This window comes from Microtus ochrogaster, chromosome 7 (genome assembly GCF_000317375.1).
Source record: "Microtus ochrogaster isolate Prairie Vole_2 chromosome 7, MicOch1.0, whole genome shotgun sequence".
Lineage (NCBI taxonomy): Eukaryota > Metazoa > Chordata > Mammalia > Rodentia > Cricetidae > Microtus > Microtus ochrogaster.
Genome location: NC_022014.1, coordinates 19,320,723 through 19,333,990, shown reverse-complemented (window position 1 = coordinate 19,333,990; position 13,268 = coordinate 19,320,723).

The window sequence follows — 13,268 nt, the reverse complement described above, 5'->3', positions numbered from 1 at the left end:
ATGCCCCCTGGAATCAATCCTCGGACGACTTGTTTTGGCAGAAGCCTACGGATGGTCCACACCTGACCCGGATTATGAACACACTCGCGTGAGGACAGAGAGGGAGGAGAAAGGGAAACAGGTAATCTATCTGTATCGCAGCTTCTCGGTCTCACCCTTAAAGGAAAGGAACCCAGCTTTTCAAGAGGTTCTCTCCCCGGGAACTACGCCGGGTACTTTAAATGTATCATCTCCTGGGTGTGCCACGAAGCCTCTCAAAGTCTGTCCCTGCCTAGGTTGCGGGTGAGGAGGCTGAGGCCCACTGCAGGGAGCTGCACCGCGGCGGGGGCGCGGCCCGAGAGCCTGGCGGCCGGCAGGGGGCTCCCGGCGCCGGTCTTCGCGGGTGGAAGCGCAGGCAGAGGATCGGACCGGCCAGAGGAGGAAAAGGGAAAATTACTGGGGCTCGGGGGATAGGAAGAGCTGTGTGACTGGGTGGAAGGCACTCGAGACTGTCGAGTCCGGCGTCTAGCGTCCAGATCCTCAGTCCGGGGCGACTCTGGAGGGGTACTTCCCCACCCCGTTTCCCGCAGGGTCTTCCCGCCTGGGCTGCGAGCCGAAGCAGGCGGTCTCGGCCGGGGGCGGTGCCGGCGAGGGGCGGGCGGAGGGCGGGCTGGGGCGGAGCGCGGTCCGCTGGGTTCGAGGAGGCTGTGCTGGGCAGACGCTGGTCGTGTCGGTCCTCCGGGAGCCACGGAGCGCGGAGCCTTTCTGATGTGTCACCAGCACGTGGAGCCAGGTCGTGTCGAGAGAGCAAAAGAGAGAAACCCCTCAACTTTCGAGGGGCCCTGCTGCAGTGCACACGTCCTCCCTTGCGCGGCGGGGGGCCCTCGGCGGTCCCCCAGGTCCGGGAGCAGGTCTAGAGAGGCCGCGGATCCTCGGCCAGGCGCGCGCCGAGCTACGGGAACATCGGGGCGCGCGGGCCGGGCTGCGGCCACCGTGCGGGAAGAAGCTGCCTGGGTCCCGAGGCGCCGCGGTTCGGTCTCGCCTCGTCGGTTTGGGCGCAGGTAACCGGGCAGTGCGCCCCTGGGCTTCGCGGGCACGGCGTGCAGGCGCTGGGAAGTTTCTTGGCGTGCAGCCGTCGCGCTCGGGTGGATACGGGGCCAGGGGCGCACATCTCCCGCGTCCCCAGCACTGTTTTCGGGCTGCGTGCACTGCGTGTCGTGTAACCCTTCGAGGGCTGGTTTCGGAGCCCATCGGCCGAGGCCGGGCGGGGCGGATGGCTTCTTTGCGGAACGGTCCTCGAGCCTCCGCGGTGCCAAGAACTAGCTGCGGGACTCAGCCCTGGACAGCCCATCGTGGCGCACGGCACCCCGAACTCCAAGGCGGACGGGAGCTGAGAGCTGGGTCTTTGCGGGCAAGATGAGGGTGTCAGTTCAACTGGCCTACAAAGTCCCAGTTCTCGGTCCCCAGGACCGGCATTTTGTCCACGTTCCTCGCCGGTTGAGGCCGGCCCCTTCTTGGCCCTCGTGCGCTCCGGCTGGGCCTCCAACTCGCAAGTCCACCTGAGTGGAAGGACTGTGAAGGCGCGCGCCGCGGGTTGTCTGTGCGGTTTGGGGGAATCTGTGTTTCGGCAGAGAAAGAGCGACGCACTTGAAAGTGTGAGCCGGCATCCTCCTGGCAGAGTGGGACCTTGCCTGGGTGACTCAGGGTCGGGGGAGAAAGGGTTCTTTTTCTTCTTGGATAAGCCTGCCTTGCTGTATGGTGCCAACCTTGAGCTTGGGGGTGGGGAAGATAGAGCCTGATTTCTAGACTTGCTCCAGGGGAAACCCTGGATGCTGAACCTCTCTGCCTCCCCAATCTTCGTCTTAAATGCTGGCTTTGTGGACACATCTCTTTAAGTCTTTCACCCACTTTCACGTAACCGAATACAGACCACCATCAAGTTTTATGCTGGAAAAAAAAAGCCCCTTCTACCTTAAGCTCTTTGCTTGTAAAACTTTGCTTATCTGCCCAACACACACACACACACACACACACACACACACACACACACACACACACACACACGAAAAGCCCTGAAATTGCGGGTTCCTGAACTTGGCCCCTTTTGTCTTTATGTAATTGTATGGCTGTCTGGCCAGCTTTGAAAAAACATTTAGGAGCATGCACTTAGGAGACTTGAACTCTGTGCATGAAGGGCAAGTTGATCAAATGGGGCACCTCTGGCCCTCTTCTTCTGGCATTGAAAAAATTAGAGAGGTTTCTAGAAGTTTGGAGGCTGGAGAAGGAAGAAATCAGGTTGGCCCACCTCTTGGGCAGTTGTACAAGGACCATATAAGAGGTATTACCCCCCCCCCCCACACACACAGGCTCCTCACCCTTGTGGGCCACATGCAAAGTTGCCAGGTACAAGTCCTACCCGGGCTGTTGTCCCTGTCCCTTGGTGGCACGTAGTAGTAGAAACAGGAGAGGGAGTCGGGTGTGGAGAGAAGTCTGGATTGGCCCGGTGAACTCCAGCGGAGATCATAGCCTGAGTTTTGTCCATGTAAGCTTTGTCCCCTGGGCTCTAGTTGGTGGAATGTGCTAGTACCCGAAATATGGATGAAAAGAGTTTCTTTGACCGTGGTGTAGATTTCCCAGAATCTTGGCAAATTCCGTTTGAGACAAAATTGTTTAGGGAGTGGAATTGACGGGCACTTCAACTGGAGGCCTTGTTCCTAATTAAGAAAAAATGCCCTCTTTGGGGGTGCTGATTCAGGGGGGAGAAAAGTTATCCTGCTGCACTGTTGCCTCTCCCAGCCCCCCGGCATAGGCATCAAAAAATAAGTGAAGTGGAAATCTCCATAGTATTTTGTGGTCATAAACCATCCACGGAAGTGAGCTGGAGCCGTGGGATGCAGAAAAGCTTGCCCAGCTGGCTGCTTTGCACCCACCTTGGAGGGGACAGACTTCAGAATGTAGGACATAAGTCAATTGGAAGTCAGTAGCTCGCCAGCATCAGTGGCCTCCAGTTCCTCATCAGGCTGTGGCTGGCCAGGTGTTAGGGATTTTTTTAGGTAATTGTTTGGTCCTTCATTTTTTCTTTGGGGGAAGTGAATGATTGATTTTTCCAGGGGCGGAGGTAGTTACTTTACAAGAAAAAAAAAAAAAGATTGAACTAAGTACTAGGCTGGGCTAGCCTGTCCTCCAGCAGCCGATTTCTGCTTTTGATTTAAACAGATGCATTTAGCAAAAGCAAGTGATTGAGCTGAAGGCTTTGCGATTCTGCTGTGTCTCTTGGCCCCAACACCACACCCGTTTCCATCCTTGGAGGATGGGTACCTCAAGGATTCTCAAGAGGAAGTGACTGGATGGCCAGGCTTGTTTGTGCTAGAACCTTCTTCAGGAAGTGGCTAAATGCAAGGTGGAAAGCTGATGGGAGGAGGATTTTAGCCAGACCCCCAGGGAGACCTATGCTGGACTCAGGTACTGCTTGCTGGGAGGAAACTTCATTCCCTCAACTCTTAAGTAAATTGCAACCCTGTGAATAATTAACCTCACCCTTCTAGGGTTTTTTTTTTTTAAATAAAATCCCAACTTATTAAAGATTAAAGATCAGTTTTTGCCTAGCAGGATAGAATGATAAAAGATATATTGGGAGAAGCTAGTCCCCTGGTCTCTACCATCCAGTCTCCTAGTAACTGTGAAAGCTTTCATTTTGTATTATTTTGTGTGTATGGGTGTTTTGTCTGCATGTCTGTCTGTGCATCACATGCATGCCTGGTGCCTGAGGAGGCCAGAGGGAGTGACTGGAGTTACAGAGGGTTGTGAATGGCTTTGTGGGTGCTCAGAAGGAGCAGCCAGTGCTCATAGCTGCTCTGCCTTATCTCCAGCCCTGGAAGGTCAGTATTTCGAAATACTCGGTGGCCTCGGGAGTTCTTCCTGGGCTTTCTTCACTGCCTCTTTGTCCAAAATTAAGCTGTCTGAATGCTTCAAGAGAGTGACATCCTACCCTCACTCCTGTATCCCCTTTATCTAGCAACTGTTTGGCCCTTACTACTTCCTGGGCTTGATTCTCCTCCCAGGCTGCTCTGCTTTCCCCTGGAAGGCTGGGAAATATTTGGCTAGTTTCAGGACTTTCAAACAAAAGCTCCTAATCTGTGATAAGTCCTGAAAGAAAGTTGAAGCAGGAGGCAGGGATCATTTCAGTGTCCAAAGGCCACCAAGGCACATGGTAGACCTGGGTGTATTGGGTCTCCAGTTCTGATCCCTCTCTAGGCAGGGTGGCTTTGGCTAGATGGCTTGACTGTACTCCAGTTTCTCCTTGTGAATCAAGGGTTATGAGTCTTACTTTGGGAGGGTGTGGTGAGGCTTATATTTTAAAATGTGTACAGTGGCTGGCGCAACCTGGCTGCTCTCCCATGATTAGTTCGTGTATGTGTACACACACACACACACACACACACACACACACACACACACACGTTGTGAGGTCAGGCATGTTCATGGTGGTGTGGCCATATGCCCCACTTGTATTTTGAATCTCCCTGTTTATATCTCTTAGTTGAGAAGGGTGCAGTGTGGCTGAGACCTTCGGCTCTTGAGTCTGGCAGGTTCTTGTAGTGGCTGTTGCTTGCTGGCACACGTGGCCTTGGGGAAGTTACTTGGTGTACTTAGGGAAGTACACCAGGAACAGTGGCTTCTTAAGCAAAATCTGGGAGCCCTTCCCCTGCCTCAGAATTGGTCTTTTGCTTTTTAGAAAAATTTGTCATTTTATTTATTTGTGTGTATATATGTATATGTACACACACACACACACAAAATCTTCTACCACGTGGATCCCAGGGATCAAAATCAGATCACCAGGCTTGGCAGCGGGGACTTGACTCTTCCCAGATCCCCTGTTGCTTTTTAGTGGCTACCCTCTATGTGCTGAGGACTGGACCATCTGTGAGAAAGCTGGCTTCTCCCCTCACCACTCACTGGCTTTCCTGCCAGCCCTGAGAGCAGATGAGGGTAAGTGTGGCGGGAAGGGCCTCTCCCAGGGTCTCACAGCTGGCCTTTGTGGCGCAGCAGCCAATTCCCTGGCCTTCTGGGTGTAGCTCCCAGGTTGGGAGCCAGCAGCAAACCTGAGCCTATAGCGAGGAGAGGTGGGAGGTCTGAATTAGCCAGCCTAGACCTCAAAGGAACCCGGCTTATAGATCTGGTCACTTTGCACTGTTCTGGGCGGCTTGAAGACTCCTCTATCTCTGACCCCAGCACAATTTATGAAAAGTCCCAGGAAAGACATCTCAGTTTCTCTGGTACCAGACTCTGGATTGGCTTGCTCACTGGCTCAATGGCAAGTTCAGCATACACTATAGGGGAGTAAAATAGTTTGATACATACACACACACACACACACACACACACACACACACACACATATAAACTGAGATAATCATCAGAGGGGGGAAATCAGAACTTCCTCCCTACGGCACAGTAAGGCTTTTATTTAGAATTTAGAATTTCTAAGATATTAACCATTCTCTTCGGTGCTTCAGTCTCTAGCTGGCCCTGCACCGAACAGGCAGGCAGATGACTTCTCACCCACTGTGGGTGTGCCCTCCCTCCTTTTGGCATGCTCTGGGCAACTGGAGAATTTGGAAATCACTCTGCAGCTGGCCCCCTGGGTTGGCTGCCCAGGAGGACTGAGGAGACGAAGGTGCCCGGTGGAACCAGCTGTCCTGTGATTTCAGCACTGCCACCCTGGGGCCTGAAAGTGCCTGCCCTGCCCAGTAGGAAGCGACTGAATACACTGTGCTGCCTTGTGAACTTGGCCTTCCTGAGTGGCCTGGCTGGGAGGTGGATATGATAGCCGGAGGGGTGTGGGAGGAATTTGGAGTGTGCAGCTTATGAAGCGTGGATCCCTCTAAGGGAGACTTGGTGGTGCAGGCTAACCCACTTCCTCTCTCTGGATCTCTGCCCTGGGGAGTGGGGTTCAAGGGCAAGCACTGGCTTCTCTTTCTTAGAGGCTAAAGTCAATCCCAGGCTTGCAAGCACATGCATAAGAAATAACCCTCTAGGGCTGGAACATGGCTCAGTGGGCAAAAGCACTGCCGAGCACACCTGACATCTGAGTTTTGTTTCCCTGAACTCACGGTAGAAGGAGAGAACGGACTCCTGAATGGTGTCCTCAGACCTCCACATGTGTGCTGTTTCATGGACACATCTGCATCTTACACACACGCATGCACACGCATACACACACGCACACATACATGCATGCACACACACACCAATAATAATACATTTTAAAAAACAACGCTCCACCTTTTCCCTTCTGTCCCTCTGAAAACAAAGAAAGGGCATGGTGCCCATGTCCTTGTAGCATCTCGTTTTCCAGAAGGCTGTCGGAGAATGTTCCCTTCTTCTGAAGACGGGACGGGAGAGACAGTGCTGATGGCTTTAGCTTTGGAAGCTTGGTCACTGTAGACATGGCTGGATTGGGCTGGTAATGCTTCCTAAGACAATTTCCTGACCCCATCCAAGCTTATTTTGGGGCACTATGAAAAATGAACAGAAATGCCCGTGGGAAATGCCAGGCCCAAGGTGGAGGCTAGGACACATACTTTTCCCAACTGTTATCGGAGTTCCACCCCGGGCTTGTGGGGCCAATGGACAAACTCCGGGGAGGTCAAGATCGGACAGCCTGAGACTGGCAAGCCTGCTTGCTGACTTGATTTCTGTAGAGAAAGTTCTAGAAGAAAAGCCCTTGCCAGGAGGCTTATGTGAAACAGGGTAGGAGTGCAGACAGGCCCATTTTTCCAGAGGAGTTCTGTGATCACTATCGGAGCCTGTTGGAGGGGACAGGGTGATGTCTGACCCGTTACTACTGACCTTGCTGTCGCGGGCTTCAGTACATAGAGGCAGAAACAGATTTATGGGAAGAAAATGTGTTTTTGCTTTTTGGAAGGTTTTGTTTTTGTTTGAAACAGGGTCTCACTGTGTAAACTTAGCTGCCCTAGAGCTCGCTACTACTCTTGGAAGTTTGAGAGCAACAGATACGCGGAACTATGGACTTAAAGTGTAAGCAGAGTTCAGCGCACCTGGCCAGACCTCTTCATATCTGGGAGAAGCCGTCACCACTAGCTCCTACGTGATTGGCATGGAGGGGAAGTCCTCCCTCCTCAGAGCTCATGCACACCCACTTACTCACCCTTACACTCTCTCCTGAATCTGGTGGCAGCTAGTGCTCATCTTTGGCCAGGTCTGAGGACGTGCGTACACGCCGACACACTAACCTTGGCCAGATTCTGAGTGTCGAAACATCTGGCAAACCATCCTCTCTCCACAGTGCGTCTTTTCCATAGAGACAGGCTTAGAGGGGGCAGAGCTGGGTGCTAGGACAAGGGTCTGGAATCCTAACTTGGATGGGAGGGTGGGAGTGGGGCAGGGGTCAGCGTCTGAAAATAGAAGGAGCTAGAAAATCGGCCGCCTCTTGCCAGGTTCTGAGTGGGGAAGGGGGCTGCTGCCAGCCTCCCCCGGCATTCTCCCTGTCTGTCCTCTTGGTGGATTTTATTGTAATTAGACAAGTTGTGACAAATACCCCCTTGCTCTCTGGGCCGTAGGCTTGTGAGGAGCCCTGCCTGGAAACCCAGCCTCATTCACTTGGAGCCATAATTAGGCAAGAGAACAGTTCATGGGCCTCTGATTCAATAAAGGCTCTTTTATGATGTTGGTTTTTCCCAGAAAAATAATACCACTTTGCTCCATTTATTGCATTTGATGTGTAATCATATTAGAGGCAGGCCGCCCAGGGGACCCAAGTTACGTATGTGGACTTTTTCCACTCACGTCTGCGAGTGTCTCCAGAAAGAAAGAAAAAAGTGACAGGGAACATTGTTGAATTTCTTTGAGGATTTTCCTTCTTGTCATTCAAAAGATGTTTTCTCCCTTCAGGGTGAGAGGTGGCCAAGGAAACCCAGAAAGTGAAACTGATGCATCCGGCGCTGGGCACTGCCGCGCTGTGGCTCTGGGTTGTCCTGTGTTGCATATGATCCTCATGTTGCCCCCACACGGTCCGTATGTGCCCTATGGGCAACACGTGTGTGACAGAGGGCCGGAGAAGGTGCCCTCGTCCTTTCTGTAATGCCCTAATGAATCTCCACCCGACCACTCAGCTGCAGGCACCACCGTAGCAGCTGGCTGGGGCAGCTAGCCTTGACTAAATATAGCCTGGAGTTCCCCAGCAGTGCTGGGTTTATCAGCAGGTGTGCCAGGCCCCCGCTGATACTAACAGGACATCTATCCCAGGTGCATGGTGTTTGAAGGGTATGCTCTCCTGTGTGCCAATCCCTGCCTCCACCCCCCTACTCCATCCCCCACCCCTTCACACACACACACACACACACACACACACACACACACACACACACACACACACACACCCCGCCACCTCCTTTGCCATTTTGTCCCCAGAGCTGTTCTTGTGTTTCCCAATCAGGGAGTAAAATTACTCCCACAGATCTGCCCAGTGCCAGGGTGAGGGGGAAATCACCAATGGAATCAAGAGCTTCTTTCCCAATTTGGGGTTTAGAAATCTCAGGCGATGAGGAAATTGCTGGTGGTCATTCGTAGGAGTAGTCTTAAGAAAGAGGGCATGACATTTCAGAATGCTGAAACTGGGTTGCATTAGACAGAGAAGATTCATTTAATCCCAGAATGTCGGGTGAAGCCTTCTCCCCACAGTCTCTTCAGACATCCTATGATGGAGAGCGCTCTGCATTTCCTGGGGATGGCTTGTCTGTGTGTAATAAGATCTGTTACAATAAATATTCTTAATTTGGGCCGTCAAAATGGACAGCAGATAAAGATGTTTGCTGCTAAGCCAGGGGACCTGAGTTCAGTCTCCAGGACCACATGGTGAAGGAGAGAGAGAACCAACTCCTGCAATTTATTTTTTGTCCTACAGGTGCATGTGTGCACATGTATGTGTGTGCACGCACACACATACACACTAAGTTAAAAAAAAAAGAATTCTTAATCTACTTTAAGATGATTTTTGGAAGTTTTACCATAGGCTTTCTGGATGTTTTTACTTTTGGAAGAAGTCCTGTTACATTTTATATTTTTATTATGTTTGTACCCCTCCCACCAAGGAGTATAATTAGAACGTCTGAAACCAGATTATCCAATTAGCACATTTTTTTTCTAATTAGCTTCCGGGAAGTTGTGATGAGATAAATCATTTTAGATTTCCAAATGGAACTTTGGCCAGAGGGAGGCTCTGAGGACGTACACAAGGGAAAACAAAAATGGGGTCTTTAAAGTCTGAGCTCCTACCCACTGCATTGCTCCCGATAAACCCACCCCGCCATGCCTGCCCTCAGACAGTGGCAGTGACCAAAGGACAGTTGATTGTCCTTGTCCCCACAAACAGAGCAAGAGAAACTGTTCATTCACGATTGCTCCCTACTCGTGATAGTACTAACTGTGATTTTCTCCAGTTCTCAGCAGTGTTAGCTGGTCTTTGGACAGAAAAGGCGTCTGGTGGTATGTAGTCATTCAGTGTGTTGTTACTGAGTGTCCTGTGTTTGCTTTCTTGTGTCTACTTGCAGTAAAGGCCGTTGGGCCAGGGTCAAGAGCGCTGCTCAGCCAAGGCCAGGGACGTGAAGTCAAGACACGGTGTCTGCACTTCCTAACTGTTGCTGTTGCAGGCCCACACCATCTCCCAAATTCTGAACCCCACAGAACTTTGAAAACCCCAAGTTGCAGCTTTTGTAACTAAACCTTTGGGAAAACACGACCCAAACTGACCTCAGACTAATAATCTATATTTATCATGGGTGTATGAATATTCATAGGTCTCTGCAGAGGTGCTAGCACGTTTGATTACAGCTGCTGTCCCACTGAGGTATTGCGTAATGTGTAGCCTAGGCGCCACGTTCCTTCTGAAAACCTGGCAGGTTCACAGCACATCTGGCCTGCGAGGCTGGGGTAAGAGATCATGACTCTTACGGTAGTGCCCTCTTAATGAAGGTGACAGCAGCGATGTGTCCAGAGCTGGGGCAGAGAGTCTGGCTTTCTAGGCTTCCTTTCTGGCTGTTGCAGGAGCCAGCCAGCCCACAGGCCGGCTGCCCCAATAACCACACTTCTCCCAGCGTCGGTGGCTGGGCTCTGCTGCGTGCCTCTTCCAGCTGCTTCGTCACAGGCCCTGAGAGCAGACTCAGCAGACTTTGCTTACGTGTCTTCCGTTTTTAGTCCAGTGCTTGGTACGTGCTAGCCACTGTGGCTCAGGGAAGCAGAAGCTTTTATTTATTTATTTAGTGAAAGATCAGGTTACAAATATTTGATGCCATGAGGGTTATCCATGTCTTATAACTAAAAAAGTCTCTGCCTTAACAGTAGTTCAGCTTATGATTTCTAAACCTTACAAGACATGTGGGGGATAGCATATTTATTATGTGTCCATCTGTCTGTCTCTTCCAACTCAGGAAATTATATATGGTAATGTAAGTAGGTATATATGACCACTAAGCTGCTTCACTCTGCCCAACCATAAGCATGTAGTAAAAATCTTCCCCTAGAAGTTTCTTTTTTAAAAAAGGGTTTTCACACACGCACACACACACATACATATTCCTGCCTGTAAATGTGCCATGTATGTATTTTGCACCCATGGAGCACATCAAAGCCTCTGGAGCTGAAGTTCCAGGTTGTGAGCTGCCGTGTGGGTGCTAGGAACTAAACTTGGGTTCTCTAAGAGCAGCAAGTGCTCTTAACTGCTGAGCCATCTCTCCAGCCCTACCCTTAGAATTTTGACCTTTTCCTGGGCTAACAACGTGCAGTGTGATTCTCTGTCACAATGCTGAGTGGTGGCTGTGTGTTGCAGGTTTCAGCCAGCCCCATAATTTCAAAGAGGAAAGAGCCCGTCCTCTGCAGTGTATAGTTGCTAAGCAAGGACATCCATTCGGTTAGGGATAGCGTGTACATTTCATCTTATGGTACCCCAGCTTCTGATGGGTGATTGATCCCATGAGAGTTGAGGAACGGATCTAGTCTGTTTTGTGACTGTCGCCTAACACCATAGAGAATGCATCAGTGAATGGGCACACCTGTGTTCTAATAGAACGTTCTAGAAACAGCATCTGTCCGTAATGCTCTCACTGGTCTGGAAACATGAGTGACCTGCCCTCAGCTTGGGAGCAGATATGTGTATTTATATAGAAAGTACGTCTAGACCCAGTTACAGCTGTGCTGAGGGGCACCTGGGTCTGCACCCTCTGGGCGCTGAGCTGTGCCCTATGGTGTTCCAGCCATTGATCGACACAAGGCCAGGCAGCACTGCAGCTGGGGGAGCTGAGGAGGAGCCAAGGCTCTGAAAGTGAGCGTTCTTACCAGAAGAATTTCTGGCAGAGAGATTGGTTATTGTAAAGCCAGCGGCTCTGATAGATGGCTTTTAGATCTCCTGGCTTGTTCATCCGAGGCCAGAAAGGCCAAAAAAGCTTTTCACTGCAGCCCAGGATGAGATCCAGCAGGGCCTGTAACCTGTCGTCCCGCTCCACAGCCTGCTGGCCTGGGACTGACTCATCAGGGTAGTTGGATGGGGGACCAAACCCTGCGGGCAACTAGCCCCTGACCTGCAAAGCTGGCCTCTGTAGGGCCGCCCTTGCCCCGGTGGCTTCTCTCTGTAGGACAGGTTCCCATCACTCCCTGGACCACTTTCCAGCCAGGGTGGGGCTGCTACATAGCTTTCCTTCTACACTGCATTCCAAACAAGGGCTGATATCGTTGGCTTTTCTTTCCCTTCTATCATGGTTTTGTGGGTGACTGGCTATTTTAGGGATTCTGTTTGAGAACTAACCCCTCTTTCCAGCTCCCTGGTAAGCCTTGGTGGGTCATCAGCCTCAGAAGAAAGGCATGGGCCAACTCAGGAGTGAGGACTCTGGGAAGTGCCGCTGGGCTGGGTGGCCAGGGTTTGGTAGTGGCAAGGCCAGGCCTAGAGGTATCACCTGCAATAGCAGGGAGGTGTTCCCCTGACCACTGCCAGGGGTCAGACCCTGCCTCAGTTTTGAGTGCCAAGAATTGCGGGGGAGACTGCTGCCAATGGGGGTTCCAAAGCATCCTCATGAGATAGTGATGAAGGTGCTTCTGGAGACTGTTTTTCAGATGAGGTGGACCAGCGGGTGAGGCATAGCATTACACAGTGTGATGAGTAGCCGGGCAGTGGAGCAGAAGATTCTAGCATAGGAATGGGCTGATGTCAAGAAAGGTCACCCAGAAAAGGTGAGGCACAGAGCAGGGAGGATGGTGATGATGGCTAGTCTTGACTGAACTATTTCGGTGAGTGTGCCATTCTGAGCCCTTGACACGGTGTCTTTTTTTGTGGCAGGGATGGGGGGCATCTTAGCAGACAAAGCACAGCATGGCCGTGTCCAGACATGTAGATGACTTAGATCCTAGTGCCTGGGAACCATTTGCATTTTTGGTTTACTAATGGAGTGTATGCTGTGATCCTGGTGGGAGCAGGAAGTGCTGGGTGGGTGTTAGGTACAGTTAGGCGAGACAGGAGCTGGGCTTGCTTCTCTCTGAATGAGCAGGGAAGGGACCTGGAGCATGGGGAAGAAGGTATAGTGTCAGTGCTGGGGCATAGTAGGGCACACCTGACCCTATCCCCAGTCCTCTTAGCAAGAGTTCTCACAGTTCCGCCCAGCCCTTGGCAGAGTGGAGTGTACTGGTTGAGTCTGCCATCTCTTTGTCTACTTTATAGGGCAATGTGAGTTTAGAAAAAACCAAAGTAAAGTTTATTATTCTTATTGACATACAAAAGACAGCCAGGCATAACGTAGCTGCAGTCACACATTGAGGACGGCGTGGCCTCGGGGCTCTGTCTTCCTCGGGGACACACGTTTCACCATCGTGGACTATAGTGTTCTGAGAGGAGAGTCTCCTGTACACTAGACAGAGCTCATGGACCCACAGAACTTAGCTGGATAAGGGAGACTCCCAGTGGCCAGTCGGCCCGATTCTAACCTTGCTGGGAACCAGGGTAGAATGACTGGCACCAGGAACCAAGTGTCCTGTTGTTGAATGGCATTCAGTAATGGCTGAATGGCTCTGTGGAGTGAGATCTGATTGGGCCTTCCAGGTTTACACCCTGGTGCTGGGAATTAACCCTCTGTTGCCAGGTGGCTCACCTAGGCCTGAAACAGGAGAAATCATCCCATTAAAGAGTATCCTAGCCGGGTGATGGTGGCGCACGCCTTTAATCCCAGCACTCGGGAGGCAGAGGCAGGCGGATCTCTGTGAGTTCGAGACCAGCCTGGTCTACA